Here is a 13841-nt window from a genome sequence, read left to right on the forward strand (position 1 = left end):
GGAGAGCTGCACAATAACCAGAAAGGCAAAGAAGGAAATGAATGTTCTTGAGAACAAAACAACAAGCTACTGCTAAACATATATACTTTTAAAATCTATTTTATAAATGTATCTGTATATCCATGATTCCCTGCATCCTCAATGCCAGCAGCTCTACCATCTCAAAAAAAAAAAAAAAAAAAAAAAAAGAGAGGAAAGTGTGGCAAAGGATGATGAAGGTAATCAAAGGCACAGAACAGCTTTTGTATAAGAGGAGCTGTATAAACTTTGGCTCTACATCTTGGAGAAGAAATGGTTGTGAGTGGAGGAAGTGAGAAGAGGAATGTTACGAAAAGCATGAGTAGAGCATGACTCTGCTCAGGCCCTCCCCATTCAAAAAAAAAAAGCAGCCTCAAATAAAATGAGGAAGCAACAAGCTTATAACAAGGGAAAGTTTTTCTTTGAGTAATGCTTTCTTTTCAGTGGTGTGCAGTTAAGCTTGGGTATTCCCTGCTGCAGGTGCTAGAAGAGTAGAGGTTGAAAGGAGATAGGATAAAATCTAGCTGTGTCTATTAAAGATGGCATCTCCTGGCTCAGAGAGAGAGGTTACTGAAGCAATGTTTTAGAGGAAGGTAGTGTCTTCTTTGCTAAACTTGCTGCAGAAGCATGAAATTTAATTTTATATGTATGTAATTAACTATGTTTTCAAATGCCATGTCATATCTATTTGTGCTAACTGGGGCTGCAAGTTGGAGGAGCAGATTAAATGTGGGATCTCTTGGCTTCTTCATGATTTGAATTTCTTGGAAGCTAATGAAAAACAGGCACGTAGAGGCAAATGATTCAGGTGATCAGAAGTTGGCATTTAGGATCAGGTTATAGCTGAAGGGATTGCACCGCTGAAGTCACCTGGGCAGTGAGGAGGGGAAAGGTTTCCTGCACAGCACACTGCTTGGAACTACCGGGTACGTTTTACTCAGCTACTGTGTAAAACCACCAAATTTCGCAGAGATTCTGGGGCTTGACAGTGTGTGGGTGTTGGAGGCTCTAGTAGAAGGAGAATAGAGATGGAAGAAAGTCCTTTGGAGGGGATTTGATGTGCTAGAAAGAAATTGGCAGCTATAAACTGTGAACCACTTACCATTTTGTGTAGAGAGGAAAGACTCTGAGGAGGAGATGTTTAAAGATTTATGCTGGACTGGCTGGGGTGAAAACCCAAGTGCGGGTAAGGATGGAGCTTACAGGCACACAAACAGCAGCTTTGCAGCGGCATGGAGTTGAATAGCGATGCCCTGAAGCTGGAGAAGGCAGTGGCAGCATGCTGGATGAGTCTCAGTTCACAACAGGCTTCATCCCAAGGCATGGATTCAGTGACCTGCTTGGCAACCTCACGAGCAGATTTGTAGTGATTTATCCCTTGTCTGATCCCTTCTCTGTCTCTGGTGCTCTCTGATTGCTCTTGTCTATTGCAATGAGGGGGCCTCAGCTGTCTTTTCGAGTGAGGTGCAAAGCTGTTGACCTGCTTTGCTTCCTGTAAAAAGCAAGTGGTAGTTCTTAAGACAGTAAGAACAGGATTTCTGAATGTGCTTAGACTGAATTTGCTACGAGGAACTGAAAAAGTGTAAAAGGTGAGTGACAGACAGGAAAGCATGTATTTATTGCACAGTGACAGTAGATTCATAGTTTAATTTATAAATATTATTTATATATATAGCTATAAGCAGTTAGGAAATCGGATTTAAAAGCCTAAACTTTGCTGTAATCTAAAGATCTTTCTACGTTTTTTTTTCTATCCCATCTGCTGGGTTCTTCACTCAGGGCTGAGACGTCACATGGCAGCAAGAGAGCCATGAGAAGTGACGCATCTTGGTATCCCATGGTAACTCTTTTCCTTCATTTTTAGCTCGTTTGCTTTGCTACCGAACAGAATAACCTGACTGTGGGATAAGATTTGCTTTGCTCAAAAAAGGTGAGGGTTAAGATGTGATGTTTTTACTCACCAAAATGATTTGCCCGTGGTAATCCCAACTGGCCTTTAAAAAATAAAACAAACCCAGAAAACTAGGTGCTCACCAGCCTGATTTCTCAACCTGCACGAAGCTTTGGTGGGGGCTTTTGCTGTGCGTTTGCCATTCAGGATGTTGAAGCTTGTGTGAGAAACTTGCAAACCACAAGTATATCTCCTACAAGCATCTGTTGGGCTCAGAGGTAAAACATGCAGCAAAGCTATATTTGCAGTTTGAGTCTTACAGTTAGCAGGTTTTGCTGCTGGAAACTTGTTAGGTGATTTTTTTTTTTTCTTTTAAACTCCATCTTTTTAGCTGTTTTATATAGTTACTGACTTGATCTTTAATTAGCAACATTTAATGTATCTTAGAAGAAAAGCTCTTGGTTTTGCATTCAGATGTGTTGATATTATTTAGGATTCTGCTTTTGTTTTTTAAAATGTATTGCTTAAACCCATTTTCTGTTCTACACCTAAATGTTTACTGCTACCTATATTGTACCCAAAGAGCAGCAATACCATCTGTCAGCCAATGCTGGAAAAGCAGTAGCTCCTCGCCTAATTGAAAAGCGTCTGGTGTTTGAAGTGCATGGGAGACTTTGAACCCATTGTGTGTGCTGCTTCCGAGCTCTGCTGGGCTCTTTGTAACTGCTTCCTTAGTACAAACCCCTCTAAAACCTAATAAACCTGGCCGAACTCTTCCCTGCAAAATCAAATATTTTTGCTTTGGGGGATGGAAGAGTTGTCAGAGCCAAGAATTAAGCAGGGCTCTGCCAAAAGGGCTCTTCTTGCTGCTAGGTGGCTTGCCCAGGCAGGAGGAGCTGTGGCAGAGCTTTGCTGCCCGGCAGGGGTGTGTTTGCTGTGGCCGCAGTTAGGAGCAAGTTGATGTCGTTTCGGTTCCTGTGGCAGAGAGGCAAAGCAGAAGTTTTGGAAGCGAAGGCACCACCAGCGCATAGCAATGACTCATTTTGGGGCTCCTTTTCTTTGCTGCGCTTGACAGGGCGAGTACAGCCGGGACACTTCTGCGCAAGGAGGCTTGGAGAAGTAGCTTTGACCAAGTTTCAGCTTCCTGGATGTGGCGGGTGGTTGGACTGCGTGATGCTCGCTCTCGGCAGGCCGCTGAGCTGTCCTCTGGCACACAACGTACACAGAGGCACACACACAGCTGGAAGCATTACACAGCCCCTCTGGTCTGCGTGGGCGCTCTGTCGCGGTGCCAGTGCAGGGGAGGGAGGCTCAGCCCAGGTATTTGGTGCTGGGTCGCAGGCGCTGGCTTTGCAGCTCCGTGCGGCCTTGAGCTCACTGGAGCTGGGCACTTGCAGCAGGAGTGCTGCGTGCTTCCTTCCAAACAACGGGCGGCTTGTGGCACCCAAAAACAGCAGGGAAAGAATCACTCCTCTGTAACTGCAGGGGAAAAGCAAGTCTGTTTACAGCAGGAATCAGAGAGAGCTTATTAAATCCTAAGTCCTATTAAAAGGACTTTTTCCCCTGCATTTTCTGCATAGAATATTAGAATACGATGATTGAAGCGTGAATTGCTTAGGCAGCAGAAGTGCTTGGCCTTTCTTTTAGCTGTTAATTGAAGTAGCTCTGACTTAGTGTAAAAAAAAAAAAAAAAAAAAAAAAAAAAACCTATACCTTTCCAAGGGTGAAAGCATGTGCTTCTTATTTTGAGAGCAGATTTCTGCAAGTCTGTGAGCATATTTACCAAGCTGACTCTTAAATCTGCAAAAACATCTAGCAAAACAAAAGCATCTCATACATCTGCTTTTTTTTGTTGTTGTTGTTGTTCCGTCACTTGGGATTATAGCATTGAATTGCCAACACTCATTGGAAATTGAGAGAGCTCAGGAGTCCTTCCCAGACTGGCCTGTCCTTCCTGGCAGCAGGGGAGAAGGAAATGAACTAAAGAAAAAGAACTGAGTTTCCAGTGCAGTGAAGCAATAAAGAGCAGTATAGCACAAGTATGATGTGGAAAGTGATGTAATGTGAGTAATATGAAGAGTATGCAACCATTGACTGTGCTGGAAACAAAAGTAAGTGTCAGGAGAAAGACAGGGAGTTTAAAGTCCATGGCTAAAGATTTCTAACACAAAAAATAGGAAGTTTGCTTCTCAGGACAGAAAATCATACGTATGTTCAAAGGCAAGAGGAATAACATCCTTTGAAGATGAGCAGTTTGTGGTTTTTTTTTCCAACAAACGTCTGTAACTTTTCTCTGGTATTGTGTCTCATGGCCTAGGCTCCTTTAAATATTTTATTATTGCATTTTGTTGGTACTGCTGAGGTTTTGAATTACTGTGTGGGAAAGTGCTGTTCCATTGAGGATATACTTAAATTTTTGCTGTGCTGTGAAGGTCCTTGTGGTAGCTTTTGTATTTTTATTTTTGGAGCTATGGGTATGTCGGTTTATGGCTTAAAAGAAACAAGCAGGGATGAGGAGGAACCCTCCAAACAAGCCGAACTGTCAGCATGATGTCAGATGATAATGTGGAAAAAGCAAAAACTGTAGCCTTTGGTACAGCCAAAAGTGTCAGAGGTTTTTTTTTTGTTTCTTTGTTTTTTTTGGACCACACAGCAGGCCAAGGAATAAAGGTAGATGCTGGTTTGGTCAGAAGTGCTGGGGAAAGCCTTTTGGCAACAGCACTGTCTGCAAGTGGGGCTTAGCCTTGCAGGCAGCCGTGTCACTGAGGGACAGGCCAGTTCTTCGTCGGTGGTGGTTTTTTGTTTTCCCATTGGCCTCAAAACACACCACCAGGTGTCTGAGTTGCACCTAAGGAATTACCTCTCTAGGAATGAAAGTGAAGAACAAATCAGTTGTCCGGTAGATCTGCAGCTTTCTTTTCTGTGCTTCCAGCCAGAGATTCTGGACTTATTCTAGTCCACGGGAAGACTTCTTATACTGCTGTGATCAACATCTGCGGGTAATAACAGCTGCATGAAGAGGTGTAGCACCGGGAGGAACGTCCACAGGTAATGCCAGTGGTGCAGAAGGTCTGTCCTTGAGCTGATACCACTTAAGTTGGCTGGTCTGGTCTGCACAAGGGAGGACTTGAGCTGTTGCCTCTAATATTTTTATGGTCTGTGTCGCTGGAAACTGCGGAGCTGGGCAGGAAACTTGCTGAACCTTGACAGCATAGCTGGCTTTGATGCGTGAAGATGAAAGGAGAAGGCTTGAGGAGAATCACAGCTCAAAAGCATCCCAAAGGATGCTTCTGGAGAGTTTGGGTGGATGAAGTGGCTCTGCACAGACTGACTGAGCCCATATGAGCCCAGATGTAATTATTCAAAAAAGCCTATGGCAGAGTTGTACTGGAGTGGGGAACTCTGCTGTATTTTGACACGGAAAGTCAAGGAAATGGGGTTTTTGTTCCCCACCATGTGTTATAATAGTGGTGGAGGATTTCTGTTGGAATCTCTTATTTCCTGTGGGAATCTGTGTCTCCTTCCTTTCTGTTGGGCTTGCTTTCCTGTACAGACTGGTCAACACTGTGGTGTAATTTACTGCTTCCAGTAACAAGAAGTTAAACAGTGATTTAAAATAAAAATAAAAGTCCTCGGAGCTCTGAATGACTTTCTGAAATAGCACAAGCAGGAGAGAATCCATATGTGGATTATTTGGTCTCTTGGGTTTTAGACTTTGTTTATTGGTCCTAAAAATGTCCAGAGGCTAAAATTAGAATAGCAGTCTGTAATAAACCTTTACCAGTGAACCTCGGCAGTCATCTGTCATTTAGCACTGAGAGCCCTGGAAGGCCGTGGTCCATTTTTGGATGCTGAAGTCAAACTGTGAGCACAGCTGCTCAGCCTAGCATCAGGGAGTGAAAGAGATCTTGTTAGCTTTTTGCTTGCTCCCTTTCCCCCCCCCCCCCCCCCAACCTGTTTGTTTGAGATGCATAATGCCTACAGAAACTCGAGGTTTTTTACTTAGTAGGGTAGCAAGGAGATTGTTCAGCTGCGTTAACGAATAGTCGTGCTTTTAGCAGCAAGAGACACTAAGCAGTGCGGTGACTTGCAGAGCATTTTGGTGAATATCTTGGTATTGCAAGCAATTCATAAATAATGTAAGTCTCTTCTGCTGAAGTCATCTTGAGCTTGTAAAATCATTGATTGTGGATAGTCCTGTAGCCTTTCTTACCCAAGAGAAAGAGCTACCATGTCAGTCTTAGTCATGCCATCCTGTCGCAAGCTGTACTGAAGGAAGTAATTCGGTTATTTTTGTCATTAGGGTGAGATTCCTGTTGTGTGAGCCGGTAATGAAAAGGCTGCTGTTTCTGACCTTGAACCACTGAGAAAATACATGTAGGGGACAGGCTGCAGCTGCCTCGGCTGGAGCCCAGTTGTCAGATACCTGCTGCTTTGGGACAGGAGAGAGTCTCTCTTGTCTGATCCGTATTTTTCCCTTGAGCTTTCTGATAACATATACCTGTATGTGTGTGTCTGTGTGCATCTGGTCTTGCTTTTTTCTGTAGTACTTACGATACCCTGTGACTTAACCAAAATGCTGGTTATTCTGCTAGCAGCAACACCACAAGCTGCCCTGAGTGGATCCAGCGAAACAATGACGTGCTGGACGTCCCAGTGTCCCCGTGTGCTTTGTGGAGCAGTGGCTGTGTCTGAACATCTACTGGCATCTCATGGCTCAGATGCCCCTCTCACAGTGGAGCTGCTCTGTTACTGGGGAAGGGCATTGGTTTTACAAGCAGGTTAGTGTATATAAAACCACAAAACCTTTCTGGTCTGACACAAGTGTCTGCTTTAATCATTAAGTAGACCTGAAAACCGCTGCACAGGACTTCTAAAAAATAATCTTAGCTACTGTTTACCTAGAGAGTATCAAAAAGGTGAAACACAAATGCAGAGGCTCAGTGTTAACCAGCCTGCAGGCAGTAAAGTATGCTGCTGTTTGAAAGCAGCTCATGGCAGTATTACATATAAATAGTAGTTCCTCTCCGACACTTCTTCCCCTTGCCTGAACCTAAATTGGGCAGCTTCCTAGTGGTGGTGGCTGCTAATGGTGACATTCAGCAGTGCATTAATTGACCAAGAGTACCTGAGAGCAGTTTGGTTGTGGAGGACAACCTGTGTTCAGATCTTTGCAGTAGAGCTGGAGCCAGTCAGGAGGTACAGGTAAGAGGCATCCTGCAGGCTGGCGCCTGAAGCTGCTCCCCTCGTCTTGAGGGTGCTGTCAGGCCAGCTTCATGAGAACCCAAACCCCCGATTTAAACACCAGTGACAATGCACGTTATAGAGACTTCATTAGTGCTGCTCTTAGGGCAGTGAGGAGATGAGTTGGGCTGTAATTAACATCTTCTCTTTCTTCTTGAAAGTCTGGAGAGAATTCTGTAGTTGTCTTTATGTTCAGTTGGTTCTGCTTTATTGGGTTTAATTCAGTATGAAATGGTGGCTTATACTGCCCAAGAGAAAAGTACCATGTAAATGGGGTTTCTTGTGTGCAGGGAGTGCTGTAATTGTAAAGAAACCAACTCCTTGGCCTCAGTAGGATGAACTGCTTTGATGTTTCAAGATGCTGTCTAATCTTCATGTTTACAGCTGTGGGATTTCTGAACACAGAACTTTGTGGTGAGCTGAGAATCTGAGCCCTGGTTAACACCTAGAAATCAGTGCAATGAATTTATGTAGGTTCAGGGCTGGCTCTGTGTTCATCTGATGCATTATATTAAAATCTAGCTTGGCAGATACAAACGGATAGTCTCTAAAAACATTCCCTAGCTCCAGTGTGAAATGTGGTATTGCTCACTGATGAACCCTACCACGAAATTTACCTTTCATCTGGTTTTAGAGCCAGCCTCAGCTCAGAGCAGGGGTTGGACTTGCCAGCACCCCTTCCACCTCCTTCCCAAGCCCCTTACAGGCTGGGCCTCTCTGTGCATTTCAGCTAATGTTTGAAAGTACCTGTGGCAAGAAACCTGGACTGTGAATGGCCTTTACCTGTGAACAAACACATGCAGCCAGTCAGTGTAAAAATGTTGCTAAGGTTTGTTTTGTTTTGTTTTTCTGCTGGGAGGGAAAGACCAGAAGTGTTCTGGCCGCAAACGTGCCAGCTGTCCTGGTAGAGCTCATTGCTCTCTCCTGCTCAGCCCCCAGCCTACTCTCTATTTGCAAAGAGAGGAAAAGGAGGAGGAGGTGTGCTAAACTGAGAACCAGTAAAGGCAAACATGCTAATGTTTGGGTAGTAACATGTTTTATCTTGAGCTTTTGTATAAAATTTTGAATTCCATGTTTCTGAGCTTCCCTTTAGGGTGAAATCTTAGTGGATAGGATCAGCTTTGTACTCCTCACTGATCTTTCTTTGGCAGACCACTTCCACCTGTGAGAACAGGGAATATTGGGGATTTAAAGAAATTACATTTTTAATTTAACATTTGGCTTTAAAACCAAAATATTTAGCACTTCTGTTATGTTATACCAGCAGAAAGTAAATGTCTGTCAAGTCAATGAAGGTTTTAGCTAGTCAATCTAGAGGGTATCCTCATGAAAGAAACGAATCATCTTTCATCTTTTTTCACTGCAAAAGCTGAATCTCAACCTCAAGGATGCGATGCAGCTTGTTAGTTTTCTCCTGTCTCTCCCTGAGTCTTCTGCAGGCTGACCAGTCCCAGCTTTCTCAGCCTCCCCCCATAGCAGAGAGAGCCCAGTCCTTCAGTCATCGTTACAGCCACTTGCTGGGCATGCTCTGGTAATTCTGTGCAGTCCATCGACCCCAGCATGTACTGGTACATGGAGTTACCCTTCCCCAGGTGAAAGACATTTTCATTCATTTGAACTTCATTAGGTTCCTCCCTGTCCTTTGCTGCAGACTGTCAAGGTACATCCAAATAGCACTACCTGGTGTATTGGCCACTCATCCCTGTTTTGTCACCTGCAAACTTGCTGGGGATAAAGTTTGCCCATCTTCCAGGTCATTGCTGAAGAGGTGAACAGTATTAGCTCTCGTGTCAATCCCTGGGTAGACCACTAGTGACTGGTACCCCCTGGGTACCAGTCCCACAAAGTACCCCCTGGGATACTTTGAAGCAGATTCCTGAAGATGCCAAAGTCTGTTCTCCTGAAAGCGAGCATGAGGTCCCACAGAGCACCTCTCCTTGTTGGCTCCCTGATCTCCCTGTGTTAGGAATTTGTCACCAGTGCACACAGAAACCTCCTCAATTGCTTGTGCTCTGCTGTGTTGTTCCTCCAGTAGATACTGTGGTGGTGGAAGTCCCCTCAAGAGCTTGTCTTACTCTTCCTAAACAACCTCTATGCATCCAGATGTTCATCCAGTCATGGTAACTACCCCACCGTGTCTCCATGGTCTCAGAAATCGGATTTATGGAAGTGCTGGCTGACCTCCCCATGCTGTGTGCAGTAGTGTTTGGGTGCTTCAGAGCAGTACCCAGGTGTGCTGAGCTTCCAGGAACAGTGTGAGAGCTCTCCCCGTAACGCCCTGCAGATGCTCCCTTATCTGCTCACACACCTTCAGGTGTCTCAGGTGAGGTTGTCTTTCCTGAAGTTTGATTTTTTTTTTTTATTTTTTATTTTTTTTGGGGGGGGCTAAGCTATCATTAAACACGATCATGCTGTTTTAGAAAGGATCTGTGATTCAAAGTTGATTAAAGCCTTTTGGCTTGGGGACGGGGATGCTTCGATAATCCAGCAGAATTTGCTCATATCACGGTTGGATGTAGTCATCATTGCTCAGGGATTGCCTGTCCCATCTCCCGTATATGTGAGGGCTGCAGCAGCAAACTAAACTTGTTGTAATTTGTATGGGGGGCAGGGAGGAGGTTTTTTGTTTTCCCCCTCCAAAAAATCATTACTGTAAAACTGAATTTTAACTCCTTGTTGGTATTCTAAGCACTGTAGAACTTCCCAAGACTGTTCCATTTTTATGAAAACTCTCTAAAAAGTAGAGACTGAATAGTCTCTACTTCCGCTCCTAAGGATAGTTTGCAAAATCCCACAGCTTGCTTTTGGTTTAGGTGTGTGTTTACTGGTGTTTTAAATGGCATTTGCTACCTTTTGGTACTTGTGAGCTGTAGAAGACAGAGTAGTGTATGGGGTATGGGGTTGGGTATGTCTAAGCATTGCAGTTTTGTGGAAAAGCAGACCACACAGCGACTGTACTACTGCTACACAAATAAACGAGACAAGAAAGTAAGCCCACCTCTTCAGAAAGCTCAGATATGTACCTTTACCCTTCTGAATTAGATATTTTCAACTCATTATAGAATTGCTTTTTGTGAGCTATAGTTGTAGGGGTGAAACCTTTGACTGGGATTTTTATGAAACACAGTGTTTAACTGTCAGTAGAAGGTCTACAGAAATATTGTTTTGGATTAGGCCTCTCTAGTGTGGATGGGGAAAAAATAATCTCCTTCTGCTCTAGGAAATCATAGCACACAGCATTCGAGTAGTGTCATCCTTTGGGAGGAGTTAAGAACTTTAAAAATAAATGGGCATTTCCTGTGAATTGAGTTTCCAAGAGCATGGGAAGGAAGGGTGGTGGGGTTCAGTTTATTTACACCTACCTCACCCAGTTGGGCAGGATCAGCTTGATCCAATTACCCAGTTTTTTGGATTTCACTGGGAAATACTTGAGAGGGCACAGGGTGTCAAGAAGAATGAGTCTCCTTGTCTCCATTTTGATCACACAGGGACTTGCGGGATTAATAGTGAGTTCAGAGTGGCATGATGGTTTGTTGTGTGGCATAGAAGAGATCTGGTAAATGTTTGAAAAATGTGACTGTGGTCTTTCCATTCTAATTGGTGTAAAAAAAAAAAAAAAAAGGGCACAAATGCCATCCAGAATGTACTTTGTGCATGCAAGGGGAAAGGTATGTTAGCATGGCTTGATTTAGTATTAGCTACTCTGTGCATATAGCATAGTATATTTATGGGTTTTGTGTGTTTTTTTTAAGATTGAGAAAATGATAGTAGTTTGTCAAGTAAGGCTATATACAGGCTGTAGAGCTATTCTTGGTCATTATAGCTACCCGTACTAATAGAAAGCGAGTTGAAACAAAATCCGCTACGTGCGAATCAAACCTATGCACGTTCATCATGCTCAAATACCTAGCTCCCTGAGATTTAGAAATCGATGCTGCACTTAAGCAGAACTCAAACTGAGCCAAACAAAATACAGGCTTCTCTTTCTGCGTGCTGTGCACAATCTCCTTTGTGTTCAAAGCTTCCGAAACTTGGCTTTTCCGAAACAGGTGGCAAGGCTATTTGGTTTAGGAATCAGTGTGGTATTAGTTAGTCTCTCTGCAGTAGTTTTAACCAGCTTTAAGCAGCTTGATTGGAACAGCGTGGCTGGTGTTTCATAATTTTTGATGTAACAGAATCTCTAATATTTTCCATGCTTGTGCCTTGCAATGTTTTTTACCCCATGATTGTACCCTTTGCTTCTGCAGCACAGGTAATGCTTCCCGCAGGAAACGCCTCACAATTTCCTTTTAGGACAGCAAAGTTTCCAGTGTTGGGAGCACAAAGTCCGTGCACAGCAGCAATTGCTTTGATCTTTGACCTTTTGTGTTTCTTGTATGCATCACAGCAGTCAAGGCTATAAAAGCAAGATATAGCAGGCCAGCGTGCAAGAATAGGAACTGGGAACACCTTTATCTCATTCTGGCTATTGGCAGAGATGTAAGTACAGCCGGGTTTTGAGTTACGCCAGAAACAGCCTGTGTTGTGCCTATGGCAGCACTACTGAGCTTGCCCTTTCTGGGGAGGAGCATAAAGGGCCAGAAGCACACCTCTCTAATAAGCTCTTTCAACCTTCTGTGATTAATGACTCAGGCTTGCTGAGCATTGTATTTTCGTCTTCATTGATCTGCATTCATCTGATCATCCTTCGAACCCAGGTAAGCTTTTGGCACTTGCAGCGTGCTGGGGAGAAGCTGTGTGAAGAGGCCATGCCTAGGGTGATGGCACCACACAGCTTGTCCATCTGTGAAGCTCTGCTAATGCCTGCTCCACGACACAGAATACTGGGTATGTAACAGTGTGCCATGTTACAGCTCCTTACGGCTTCTGTTGTGTTATTCCATTTGCCCTTGGGATGGAGGAAGTGGATAACTGAAGTCCTGCTTTGCAGTATTAATCCACCTCATGCTTATTAATAAGTCATTGGATAGGCGGGTATGTCTGAGTCAGTGCAGTTTAACCTGTGAATGTTTAGTTTTGGTTTTACTGGAGGAAAAAAAAAAACAGAGCTGGAGGCATCTGGCTGTGTCATCTTCAGAGTCTCTGAGTGGGGTGTGTGGCCTTCACGTTCTGCTGCCTGGGCATGAGAGAGGAGATGCTTGCTGCATGAACAGCAGGTCCAAGTTGTGTGTTTGGGAGAGTTTAATCACCCCAGTGATGTGCCTCAAAAATACATCGCAGGGCAAGGAGTTGGATTTCTCTCTGGTTTGTGTTCAGTGAAGCTCTTAACGGTATGCAAACAATACTCAGGATGTGAGACTGAGCTGGTTTATCATTGACAGGAAAAAAAGCCCTTTCCACACCCAGAAGCCCTGTCATTGACCTCTGGCACAAAATGCAGTCACCCATTAACTCTTGCCTTTTTTGTTTTGTTTTGTTTTAAGATGCAAATTTCACTGGTACTGGAAAGTCCATTTGGGTTTTCTAGGTTAATAATAAACTCCTCTGAATGGCAAGAAATAGCATCTGCAGAGAGTGAAGTTGGTATTTGCAGAAGAGTGAAGTTCTGCTGCTGAAGAACAGAAGAAATGGGAAGAAATGAAATATTCCTCTCTTTCTCTGCTCCTTCTTTGCATGGAGATCAGCATTAGTACTGTTTCAAATCTCACCGCTATAAAAAAGAGATTGCTGGGTGGCAGGCTGACAATCTGGTCGTTCTGTGCATTAATGAAATGTGCTTTCAGTATGAACTCCTTTATTTTCTGAAAGGAAAATCATTTGCCTTGCGACACTCTGCGTAAGCCCAAGTATGGACACGTTGTCTCTGTTTATACATAATAAATTAGTGACTTGCTATATTCAGCCAGCCTTGCATCAGATCAGTGAGGGTGTTTTTCTGAAAGGCTCCTTATTGCTCCCTTGGATGGCAGCAGCAGCTGACATTCATTGTTACATGCCACGTTTTGAAGCAGGCAAGCAGTATATACTTGCTCTGTCCAAGGCTTTAAAGAAGTCAGAGCACCCGCTATCTGCCAGACTACTGGTGTACAAAACCAGCGCTGTTGTAGCAAGATGTAGGGTAAATAACAAAAGAATGAACTCTTTGTGGAAAGATCTGTCCGTGTCCTGTAACGGTTATTTGGTGAAGAAATGCTCTTCTGGTTTAGGCACACAAAAGTTGGCATGCCTACATGTATAAGCATAGGCCCTTGGGTTGAAAGTTTGGTTTTAGAAGAGCTACAACCAACTTAATGTGCTTAGGTGATGACGTCCTTAGCCAAAGGATTTGGACACACCTGGATAATGATACTTCTGAGAAGAACAGAGTAAGTGGATAGGGAAAAGGAGTGGCACTCTATAGGCAGGGAACATCCCAGCTGGATGTGGGACAGAGCCACGTGTGGAAAACTGCCTGCCACGTGAAAAATGCTGGTTGCAGTGGGGAGTTTGAAAAGAACAGCTTGTCCTGTGTCACTTTACTGAAACTTGCGTTGAGCCAGGTGCCTCTTCATGCACCTCTGATGTGAAGGCGGATGGCAGGAGCACGCTGTGCCACCTCGGCTTGCTTGGCTCGCCTTCCAAAGCGGCTCTGGGAGTTGCACTCCACCACACCGTTCCAGTGCCTAATGGCAGAGCCACCTCAGAAAATAAAGGTGTTTCACTGACGGTCTAACATGCGACCGTGGCGTTTCACATGGGATGAACGTGT

The 13841-nt window shown here is 44.1% G+C and overlaps 1 protein-coding gene across 10 annotated transcripts in view; it reads left to right on the plus strand.

Moving 5' to 3' along the window:
- The window catches only part of SGMS1 (sphingomyelin synthase 1), an 84939-nt gene that overhangs the window by 31083 nt on the left and 40015 nt on the right, over positions 1 to 13841 (plus strand). The window contains exon 3 of one of the 10 annotated variants that reach the window (XM_072040274.1): positions 4842 to 4957. The exons of 8 other annotated variants lie outside the window; for them this stretch is intronic. The gene's annotated coding sequence lies outside the window, so the exon portion shown is untranslated. Of the gene's footprint in view, positions 1 to 4841; positions 4958 to 11719; positions 11851 to 13841 lie in introns of those variants that run through there. One more of the 10 variants, XM_072040279.1, reaches the window with a different exon arrangement.

Source organism: Anas platyrhynchos, chromosome 6 (assembly GCF_047663525.1).
Source record: "Anas platyrhynchos isolate ZD024472 breed Pekin duck chromosome 6, IASCAAS_PekinDuck_T2T, whole genome shotgun sequence".
NCBI lineage: Eukaryota > Metazoa > Chordata > Aves > Anseriformes > Anatidae > Anas > Anas platyrhynchos.